The following is a 12,394-nucleotide window of genomic DNA, read 5'->3' as shown; positions in this document are numbered from 1 at the left end:
ACTTCTGTGGTCCTCTGAAGTACATGGCTATTGTCGGGTCATCCAGTGTGCTTGCCACTCTGTGCTTACTTGGTGCATTTAACATAATACGTCAATAGAGTAGAGTTAATAGATTGATGTGATGTTCTGTAGGATGTCCAAGTGATCCCAATCCACTTAGACTATATTATGAGGGGAGGGGAGATGAGCCCTGGTTAATGCAACCTGTAAAACAGTTAATGCGAACTGTTTCTGATCCTTTTTTATAATAGGAATGGGAAAGATTGCATTGATTATATGAGTGGCTGCTGATGAGGTACCTGAGCCATGTCACTCTGTTCCAACTCTAGCACAGCTGTTGCAGTGGGCTACAGCTAGAGTTTGTAGTAGTCCATTGTCATCTTCTTGAACCTGGCTGGCTCTTGGTAGGATCTGACTGGTGAATTTAACATATCCCTGAAAGGGATATATTGTGCATTTCCTGCATCCTTTAGGTTTTCAAGGCTGGCACTAATTTCTATTTCCTCCTGACTTAAGAGGATTCAACCTAAGACTTTTTGATTTTACAGGGGTGTGAAAGCATTCAGTAGAAACCATACTTCAATCTTTTGATCTTTACCCAGGCTCTCAATATGCAATATGATCCTCTCTCATGATGCTGAACAGTGGCAGTGAATTTCAGCTCCCAGTCAGCCACCCAGTCAGGAGAGTCAGCAACCAATACACATACAACCATTCTGCACCCCTTCAGTCATTCTATTTTACACTTTCAGTACATTATTCAATAAATTACACGAGCTGTTCAACACTTTATTATAAATAGACTTTGTCTAAGATGATTTTGCCCAACTGCAGGCAAATGTAAGTGTTCTGAGCACATTGAAGTTTACTATGGATTTGCTATACCTAACCTACTGACATCATAGATCATAGATGTTCAGTAGGTTAGGTATAGTAAATGCATTTTTTACTTACTATTTTTTCAATTTATGATGGGTTTATTCGGATGTAGCCCCATTGTAAGTTGAGGAGGATCTGTATTGTTTTGATTTAGTATTTTGGCCTAGCAGAGGAGGGTCAAGGACAGTTTCAGATTCTTCTGTTTGTCTTTTCCCACTATAATAGCTCCTACCACTGGCCAAGGGACCAGTGTTGGGATTCTGTCAATTACAGCATCTGTCCATTCCAGATGTATGTGCAAAACAGAAGGAATGACCACTTGATGCCCCCCCATATGTTCACTCTAAGAGGGAGCATTTATGACACTCTGATGACACATATAAATGTCAGCTAAGACCCTGTATCCAGTTCTCCAAATGTCTGTATATTTCCTTTTCCCCAGTGCACCACTGATTAAGTAAATGATTGCAGGTCTCTTTGGAAAAAGAGTGACAGAATCATTACCATATGTACCTGCTGAGGTGTTTCAGGTTTGCTCCTCCTGAGAATCCAGACTCTCCTTTAGTCAATGGGTTCAGAGTCTGGATTCTAGTGCAGAAACTGAACAAGGGACATGGCTTTTTATTGAGCCAGCTCCCGATTATCCATCTTTAATTTCTTTTGATGTATAGATCGGCCAATACCTTTGCTGGCTGATGCTGTGTTCTTATTAATCATGACCGTAGCCTTCTGTGGGTCAGGCCGAAAGCTGCCATTCCAACTTTGCCATGTATTGCAATGATTGTGCCCACCTTGCTTCAGAGGATTTAGTGCGGCCACCTGAGCCCTATTATTTTAACATCTTGATACTCCCATTGCTGTCAGAGAGTCCAGTTCTCTATTGGCATTTCCTACCATCTGCTGAGCCAACAGATCTGGAGGCCTACATTGAGCTTCTCCATGATGTCCTTCTCACCAGTGAATTTCTACTTACAGTTTTGGTATATGATGTTTGGTTCAGGCACCCTCATAGGGCATGGTCATCTGGTAGGTTTTCTGCCCAATAATATAGCCACTCTATACCCATTCTCTGAATCCTTTCATACCTCCTCACAACATTTGCAAAGAAAAGTTGAGCATTCTGTCTCATGCTTGCTATGAGCTATCACTTTCTTCAAGCTTCCAAGGGCCAGACTATCAATTAGTTAGCACCATCTCCTTGGTCTTTGCCAAGGTGTTAAATGTTCACCCAGGAAAAACAGGAGGATGTTGTCATATTGATAAGCTCTCCCTTTCACAACTTAATGTTTCAGTTCCCTTGAAACAGCAACCTCAGGATCCATGTGTACTCCCTGGCCCTTGCCCATACTTGGGCAAACTGCCCTACGGTTTTTGTGGGGAGATAGTCTCTTTTCTCTCTTACTATTCCTAGCATTTTCCTAACCTACTTTTGGTGTGTTTTAACTCTAATTATAAGTCAAGTGGACAGGAGAGAAGATGGGGGTAAATCCTCAGTGGGGCATTTGTTGTCTTGCAAGGCAGAGGCTCCTGCATCACCTTTAGGCAAGGGAGGAACAATAGATTGAACATGAAGAGTGGACCATTTCTTCATGCCTCGAGGAGTTAGGGGATCTGAGAATGATAAGCAGCTTCTAAAATGGCTTCCAGTAATTCCCACCCCAGCTGGTAAGCCATGCCCTTGTGTAATCACCTATCTTGAGTGTTGGCAGGACCTAGTGACTTGCTTCTAATCAATAGCATACAGCAAAAGTGTCAAGATGTCACTTCGGAAATGAGATTCTAAAAGACCATGACTTCTTTCAGTGTATCTTCTCCCTCCCTGGTTCTATTCACTCGCTTGTTCTCTTGTGAGCTTCTCCATGAAAAAGGCACCCGTGACGAGGAATGGAAAGCAGCCTCCAGACAAGAGACAATGAAGAACTGAGGCACTCAGTTCGAACAGATTACAGAAAATGGATCTTGCCAACAATTCAAGTTCAGAAGTGAATGTTTTCTCAAGTCAGTCCTTGGGATGATTGCATCCTCAGGGAACACCTCATTATAGTCACAGGAGAGACCCTAATCCAAAGACCCAGCTTTGACCAGCCCAGCCAAAGACCAGAATTACTGACCCACAGAAACTGAATTAACAAGGGTTGTTGCTTTAAGCCTGTAAATTTTGGAGTAATTTGTTACACAGCGATGAATGACTGATATGCTGGCGATTCAAGATATTTGAATGGACTGACCTAGATGTCCCTGTGTTTCACCCCTTCTGAATCACAGTCCCGACATTGGCATAGCAAAGCTATTGGGGCTGAGAATTCTACCTCCACTAAAGCTCTACTACTCTCATAATTAATTCCTGAACCTGATCCTAAGTGTTTTTCTGTCTTCCAGGTAAAAGAGGTGAGAGTCTTGATATTCTGCCAAGGTGTCCTCTGGCTTTTACAGTTAGCTTTCAGTTGGTGTTTAACTTTTCATTGTCTTTCTCCGTATTATAGATTGCTCCAGTGACAGTGATCCAATTCTGTATTCCTTATAATTATGATTTCCTTGTATTTCTTAAACATCTGATACTCCACCAGTGCATTCCCTTTCATCAATAACTCCTTCAAGGGGTGCCTGGGTGGCTCAGTTGGTTAAGCAAGTGCCTTCAGCTCAGGTCATGATCTCGGGGTCCTGGGATCGAGCCCCGCATCAGGCTCCCTGCTAGGCAGGAAGCCTGCTTCTCCCTCTCCCACTCCCCCTGCTTGTGTTCCCTCTCTCGCTGTCTCTCTCTCTGTCAAATAAATAAATAAAATCTTCAAAAAAAAATAATAACTCCTTCAAATGCACAGTAGGAAGCAGCTACAAAAACTCTAAAGACCCAAAAAAGCTATGCTTCCAAAGTCGACTTTAGATGTGGCTATTTCAGTTAGCAAACAAGAAAGAAACTCACAAAAGAAAACAGCAATCTGTATGTCTTATATCTGGAGAATCATACAAGACCTGCAAAAATTGCTCAGAATGAGCAACTGCCAATTCTTGGAGGTTCATTTTAGTTTGGTTTTCTGTGCAGGGGTTTTATTCACATGTATATCTGTATTTACTTTTGACCCCTGCTTGAAGCAGCTGCTTGTTCTATATTTGAAGGTGGGTTTTTGTACCCAGACTGAGAGCTCCGTGCAGGACTCGGCTCCTGGGAAGATGGCTTATGTTCTGCAGAGAAGAGCCACCTCCAAGGTCCCTAGCTTATGCTTACCCATAAGTTCAATGAGACTAGAGTGTTATGTGAACATGAAGTATTTTCTGATAAAACTGATTGGTATATTTTTACCTACTTCTGGAGAGGGTAAAAAGAGTATAAAGTCTATTAAATTTAAGAGTTCCTATTAATACCCATCACCAGGATGGGTATTAAGGAGGGCATGTGTTGTGATGAACACTGGGTGTTATACGAAACTAATGAATCATTGAACACTACATCAAAAACTAATGATGTACCTTATGGTGGCTAACTTAACATAATAAAAAAATAGTCAAAACAAGAGTTCCTATTAAGATTAGTTTATGGGAACTGAAGAGTACATATATAAATCTAACAAGGAAAAAACTTAAAAAATAGAAAAGAAATTGAGCTATTTTTTAAATTATGATGGTCCTTTAAAAAAAATAAAAACCTTTTCGCAAAAACTAACAAACCAAGAAGTGCAACCACTAGTAGCAAAAATAATGATAAATAATGCACTAATAAATCTGAAACATTTCCAAGATTGGTAAACAAATGGATAATTGTATTTGCATCTAGATTCATTTTATACTTTTAATTAATATGAATCCTTGAATCTTCATATCTTGGGTTGGGGTGAAAGACATTCATTTTCCCATCAAAATTACTGGAAATATGTTTTTTTAATTTAATGGCCTTTCAATAGCAGTGGGGTTTTGAGACACAGTTAACACAATCACTGTTTAAGCAGGGAATAAATGTAATATACTCCCATATTTTCATTATCCCTTTACAAAATAAACAACTCGAGGTAAATTGTGTTTCCTCTGTGAGCCCACCCACCCCCTCACCTCTGCATTCTGATTACTCTAAAGTAAATCACTGATATATCACTTTGTGTGCAAATACTTTATTCTTCATCTCTGAAAGACATTGCTTTTTGCTTTAACTTAAAACACCATTGTCACATCCTTTAAAAATGATTAATAATACTTTGTCAGTATTTAGTGTTTGCCTTTTAACTTTGTCTTAAATAATTTTGAAAATTTTAGGTCATTTTAAACAAATCCATTTATTATAAGTGGTTGATATATCTCTTAAGTCTCTCTTAATATTTAGGTTCCCCCTATATCTTTTTTTTTCTTTCAATTGTTTGTTAGAAAAATGTATTTTTTTCTGTAGATTTTAGTATAGTTCGAATTTTGCTGATTGCCTCCTGGGTTGTTAATATGTGCACCTGTTCCCTATATTTCCTGATAATTTCTAGTTACATCAGATTCAGTTTTGAGTTTTTGGAAGACAAGACTACTTCACAGGTTCTGTTGTGTACTTTTATCTAGTTATCTCTTTATGATGTTAGCTGCTGTATGACCTACTAATTATGTGTTACCATGCCCTTCCTATGACATGGTGAGCCCTTTCGAGAGCAAATACTGTAGTATTCATCACTTTATCCCTATTACCTAGCACAGTTTCTCAAATATAATAGATGCCCAATATTTCCTAAATGTTTAGTGAATCCAGGAGTTCATGGCTCAGTTCAGCTCTAACTCTTTGTAGGTCATTGGCAAGACAATTAATTTTTAATGAAGCTCATTTTTGTGGTCTATAAAATGAAGGGATTGATTTAAACGTGGCCTCTAAGCTTCCTTCAATGATTATATGAAATGGTCAAAAATATAAACTATCTTGCCCCCACCGAAGGTTGTAAGAAGAGATAAAGGAACCCAGCCCATGCACACACACTAAGAAATACTGCTTTCTGTTTTTTTTTTTTTTTTTAAAAAAGCTTTTTACAGGAGTACATTTGCTAAATAGTGCAACAAATTTGGAATAGAATATAATTTGTTGGTTGCTTCTATCAAGCTGGACCAAATCACATTCAATTAAATTAATCCCTTCTGTGAGGATAAGAATATGTAAATACACGATACATGAACACATATGAATAATGGTTTCATTGATCGATTGCTTTTTTAGTTTCTCTCTATCATTTATTTCTACTCAAGTTTTTATTATTTCTTTCCTTCTGCTTGTTGTTTGTTTGTTGTTCTTTTTCCAGCTCCTTTAGGGGCAGGGTTAGGTTGTTTGAGATTTTTCTTGCTTCTTGAGATAGACCTGTATTACTATATTTCCCTCTTAGAACTACTTTTGCTGCATCCCAGAGGTTTTGAATTGTTGTGCTTTCATTTTCACTCTTTTCCATATACTTTTTTATTTCTTCTTTGATTTCCTTGTTGACCCATTCATTGTTTAGGTGCATGTTATTTAACCTCCATGTATTTGTGGTCTCTACAGATTTTTTTCTTGTGAATGACTTCTTATTTCATAGTGTTGTGGTCAGAAAAGATGCATTGTGTGACTTGATCTTCTTGAATTTGTTGACCTTCGTTTTGTGGTCTAATATGTGACCTATTCTGGAGAAGGTTCTCTGTGCTCCTGGAAAGAATGTGTATTCTGCTGTTTTTAAGATGGGATGCTCTGAATGTATCTGTTAAATCCATCTGTTTCAGGGTATCATTCAAAGCCATCGTTTCCTGGTTGATGTTCTGTTTAGATGATCTGTCTATTGTTTATGTAATGACATAGATGATGTAAGTGGCAGTGTTAAAGTCCCCTACTCTTATTATTGTATTATCAGTTAATTCCTTTAGGTTTTTTATTAACCATTTTATGTATTTAGGTGCTACTCTATTGGGCACATAAATATTTATAATCATATATTCTTGTTAGATTGTCCCCTTTATTATTATATAGTGTCCTTCTTTGTCTCTTCTTATAGGTATATTTTGTCCAGTATAAATATTGCTACTCTGGCTTCCTTTTGACATCATTTGCATGACAGAAGTTTCTCCATCCTCTCACTTTCAATCTGCAGGTGTCTTTAGATCTAAAATGTGTCTCGTAGGCAGCATATAGATGGGTCTTGCTTTTTTATCATTCTTCCACCCTATGTCTTCTGATGGGAGTGTTTCATCCCTTTACGTTCAAAGTAATTATTTTTTTTAAAGTTTTTATTTATTTATTTGACAGAGAGAGACACAGCGAGAGAAGGAACACAAGCAGGGGGAGTGGGAGAGGGAGGAGCAGGCTTCCCGCTCAGCGGGGAGCCCGATGTGGGACTCGATCCCAGGACCCTGGGATCATGACCTGAGCTGAAGGCAGACGCTTAACGGCTGAGCCACCCAGGCACCCCAAAGTAATTATTGATAAATATGTACTTATTGCCATTTTCTTACTTGTTTTGTGGTTGTTTCTGAAGATTTTCTCTGATCCTTTCTTGTCTTCCTCTCTTTCATGTTTTGCTGATTTTCTTGATTTATATATCTGGATTTCTTTCTCTTTATTCTATGCAAATTTATTAGTGGGTTTGAAATATGCTTACCATATGTTTGTATATAACATCTGCATATAACAGTCTATATTAAGTTGATGGTGGTTTAAATTTGAATCTATTCTTCTCTCCTTTCCTCCCCACATTTTAGGTATATGTCATTATGTTTTGTATCATTTTTTTGTGAGTTCCTTGACTAATTTTTACAGAAATATTCATTTTTACTGCTTTTGTGTTTCCTATATTTATACTGTCACTTTTGGTCTCTCCTTTCCATTCAAAGAATCCTCTTTAATATTTCTTGCAGAGTTGATTTAGTGCCCACAAACTCCTTTATATTTTGTTTGGGAAATTATCTCTCCTTCTTTTGTGAATGATAGCCTTCCTGGATAGAATATTCTTGGCTACAGAGTCTTCCCATTCAGCGTTTTGAATATATCATGGCATTTTCTTCTGGCTTGCCAAATTTCTGTTGAAAAATCTCCTGCTAGCCTTATGGGTTTTCCCTTGTAAGTTAAGGACTTTTTTTTTTTTTTTTTGCTGCTTTTAATTTTTTTTCTTTTTCACTATATTTATAAATTTAATTACAATATGTTTTGGCATCTGTCTGCTTTTATTGATTTTGATGATTGGTCTCTGTGCCTCCTGGATCTGGATGTCTGTTTCCCTCTGCAGAGTAGGGAAATTTTTAGTTATTTGTTTCTTTGAATAAATTTTCTGTCTCCCCTTTCTCTCTCTTCTTCTGGAACTCCTATACAATGTAAGTGACTACATTTGATGGAGTCATTGAGTTCCCTAAGTCTGTTCTCATTTTGCATAATTCTTCTTTCTCTCTTTTGTTCAGCTAATTACTTTCCATTACTCTGTCTTCTAAGTCACTAATTCGTTCCTCTGCTTCTTCCATCCTGGTGTCCATTCTGTCAAGTGTGCTTCTCATTTCATTTATTGTACCCTTTATCTCTACTATGTTATTCCTTACCTCTGTTTTAAAGGTCTCACTCATGTCTTCCACTCTTTCTTCAAGTCCAGTGACTATCCTTATGATCATTGCTTTAATGTCTTTATATATCAGGCATGTCCTTATATCTGTTTTGTTTAGGTCTCTGGCTGTGGCCTTGTCCTGTTCATTCATTGAACAGCCTCATTTTGTCTGCCCTTCCATGTCTGTTTCTGTGTGTTAAGAAAGTCAGCTGTGTCTTCGCCTCTTGAAAATAGTGACTTTATGAAGAGGAGGTCCTGGAGTGCCCTGCAGTGCCATGTCCCCCATTCACCAGACTCTGGCCCTTCAAGAGCATGTTCTGTGTGTGTTCTTTACGTCCTGCTATTGTGTCTAAGTCATTTTTTCTTTCTGTGCAGTCAATTGCACTGACTCTCTGCCTGTTGAGGGCTGTGCTTGCTCTCTGTTAGTGGGACCCAAGCAGACAAGCTCTTGGGGGGCATGCCACTAGGGAACTTGGGAGCAGGGCAGTTGGTGTTAGCAAAATGCTGCTGGGCCACTAGTCCTATACCAGATTCCCGGTGGCTGGTGGCTGCATGCCAGTGCAGCCAGGGGCATGCAGCTAAGCATGGTATGGTGGTTTGACTCATATTTAACTGTTTTGAATTGTCTAAACATTTATGCTCTAGCTCAGTGGTCACAGAGTCAGTGAGGATATTATAGCTTCTAGGCACCAGTACTCAAGTGTTCTTAGAGATTTGTTGAACTCATTATGGAAATAGAAAGTACAATTCATTTTTCTATTCCAAACAAAACTATTTTTCCACTCCATGTTAATAAACGAGATATATTTGCATCACTCACTGGAAAGTTGCAGTTCTATCAGAAATTAGAGCACCTGATTACCACAAGAAAAGACAGGATTGGTATCTGATATCTAAAAGCAACAATAATCAATTGGTTTTGAAATGGGCATATTAATCATAGACTTTCTGTCCTCAAAACACAGAAATGTGTCCTTGTAAACTGTTCCCTAGGGTCAGAGCATTATTACTAACAATGTAGAACAAAATCTAAATTTTTTTTTTCTTTAAAGCTATGGATGCTGTTCATATTCTTGAAAATCATCAGCTTTAAAGATAACACAAAAAGCAGCCTATTGGCTAAAACACACAATATGCACAGGTACACACAGACACCCATACACAAAAGTGTTCTCCCATATTAAACTCTCTAACGGTAAAAAATACTGCTTAAGTAATTACTTAAGTAATTACTTTTATTAATTTAAAATGTTTCTGTTCTAGAGATGGTAAATATTACAAAATATGATTAAGGCTTATGATTCTAACATCATTATATGTTCCTTTATGAATGATGTCCCATAGTTGAATTTAAATTTCTCTTTGCCGCTTTAAAACAAGGTGATTGCACATGTGACTCCATTATCCTTCAATGGTAGACAAGCATGAGTTGACCCCATATCCAATTAGAATATGTCCCAGGATTTCAAGAATTTGGCACAGCTAAGATGACACTCCTCTAAACATTATAATTACCAGACAACCTCCTGGTACCCATTTAGTTTGTTACTGAATTTTTACCCTGTTTGTTATTGTTACATTATATGTACACTAAGATTTTGATTAAATATCTCACCATTTTGGTCTTTTCCTATATCTTACAAATCTAGTTTACATTCAGTCTTTGATGTTCCAAACACCTCAGCTAAAATATGTACTCACTTATCAGCAACATAAATATTGAATATGATTAAAATCACTTTCTTTTCTTCTCTAGATTTTCACCAACCCACAGTTTTAGGAGATTTACAGAAGTTGTGATCAATATATACCATTGTGGAGAATATAGCACTTTTTGTACTGTACAAGATAACTTTTTTAATGGAGATTCTTTATTTTCCATGTGTAAAAGTAGGGAAAAGTAAAAAGTGGGAAAAATAAATTACAAAAACTATTTTTAAAAAGAAAATACTGTTTATGCTCAGGCAATTCTTAAATATAATAATTTAGTAATTTAAACTGACCAGAAATGTACCTATTTTATTCCAAATGTGTTTGCTTATTCACAGTGAAATATTTTTGATGATGCATCAGAGACAGTCCAAAAAATAGTCAAAATTATTATTCATTACAAAGCATTCAGCCTGAATGTATTTACTCAATGAGCAATTATGGATTTAATATCCAAGATTGGTTATCCTCTCATATTACTTGCCAGAATATTTAAAATCAGATAGTTCTGCAGCTTTGTCAGAAAAAAAGTCATATTTATACATGGAAATGATTCAAACATAAATATTTAGAAAGGAAATATACAATAGAATAGACAAACTGCCATTATTCCTCCCTCCCCCCAAACCATTATTAGTTTCAAACAAATAAAGTTACATTTTATGGGATTATGTAGCTTATATAATAAGGTGTAGGCAGTATGTCCCAAACTAATCTGTTCTAACAGGTATAATAAATAAAATAACATATGTTTAAAAGTGACATTCTCTGGTGACAAAAAAATCCTACATGATTTAAATTTTTCTTAAAAGAATATGGTTGAGGCAGTCCTTCCAGTGGTAATATTCAAATGATTTACTTAAATTAGGATGGTCAAATTCTTTAGTCTATCCACTTCAACTGGATATTAGTGTAGGAACTTAAATTGCATAACGCTAACAATTGCACATAATTCTAGCAATTGATTTTAGAAAAGACAATGATAGATGTTTTGCTATCCTTATTCCAAATCAAATGGCCTTGTGTAGATTTGCCTCTCTAGAGTTTCAGATTCCACTGAGTGCTTTGGAAAAAAAGACACTTCCCCCCTGGTATTATCACAGATGCTGTTTTCAGCCTCACAAAGCGTCCAGCCAATGCAGTGAAATCCAAGCTATAGGCAAGTACAAATGTTCCTTAAAATTTGTAAATGTGCCACTCAAAATGTTATTTCTTTTCATTTCCAACCCTCACATCACCACTAGTACTCCGATAGACAGAGGGAAGGCTAAAACATTATTACATTGGTAAATAACTCTGATAGATTAAAGAGGTTTAATTTAACAGAGGTTTATAGCTGATTTACACAACACAGCAAATTTCATTGAATTTGTTTTGAATAATGCAGCACATGTTCGGTCATGCTACACACATACCAATTTGTACTAAGCAACAGTCATTTGATAAATAGTAATCTCGTAGTCTTGAAAGAGTTAATATTCCAGTGTACAAAATAGTTTGTCCACTGGAAATCAGGTACAACTGATGACATATTTGAATTTTTTGGGAGGAAAAAAAAAACATATTTAGCTAAGGACTTCCTACTTATTAATATTATATTGAGGAAGCCAGTGATAATATTTTGAATGTTTATAAAACTTCTACATTGAGATTCCATTAGAGGAAATCTGAGACTTTGGTCTTTACGAGTTGCTATTTCATTGTCAATATTTTACTAGATGGTATTTGGTTGTAATGAAAAACATTTCAACCTTTAAGTTACATATCTGATTTTAAGATGAGATACTCTACTTGGCAGACAGTTTTTAAAGGACACAGTTTCTGTAGTGTTTTTGCTGTTGTATAAATTAAGAAACAAAATTCTATAAAGAGCAAAGGAATATATAGTTAGCAACATAGTAGTTTACCCCCAGCATCGAGATAAAAGTATCCTACCTTTTAAAAAGAGTTTAGTTACCATGGTTAAATTTTTAAGGTTCAGTTATCTGAAATCTGGAAGATAGGTTTAAAAATTATCTATTTAGTGTTGGTTCTGACTAGAACATTTACACATAAATGACTTGGGTAAAGTTTTAGAGATAACACACACACACACACACACACACCCCTTCACTCCCCACCATAAACTATAATTTAGTGCTTCTCAAATATGCTTGATGAAAACAGTTGTCAGAGGGACCTTTTAAAACAAATGATAGAACTTTCCAAGGAGATTCTGATTATCTAGATATAGAGATACTCACAAATATCTTATATATATATATATATATATATATATATATATATATATATGCAAATCA

This window comes from Zalophus californianus, chromosome 2 (genome assembly GCF_009762305.2).
Source record: "Zalophus californianus isolate mZalCal1 chromosome 2, mZalCal1.pri.v2, whole genome shotgun sequence".
Taxonomy (NCBI): Eukaryota; Metazoa; Chordata; class Mammalia; order Carnivora; family Otariidae; genus Zalophus; species Zalophus californianus.
This window is presented reverse-complemented; position numbering follows the sequence as displayed.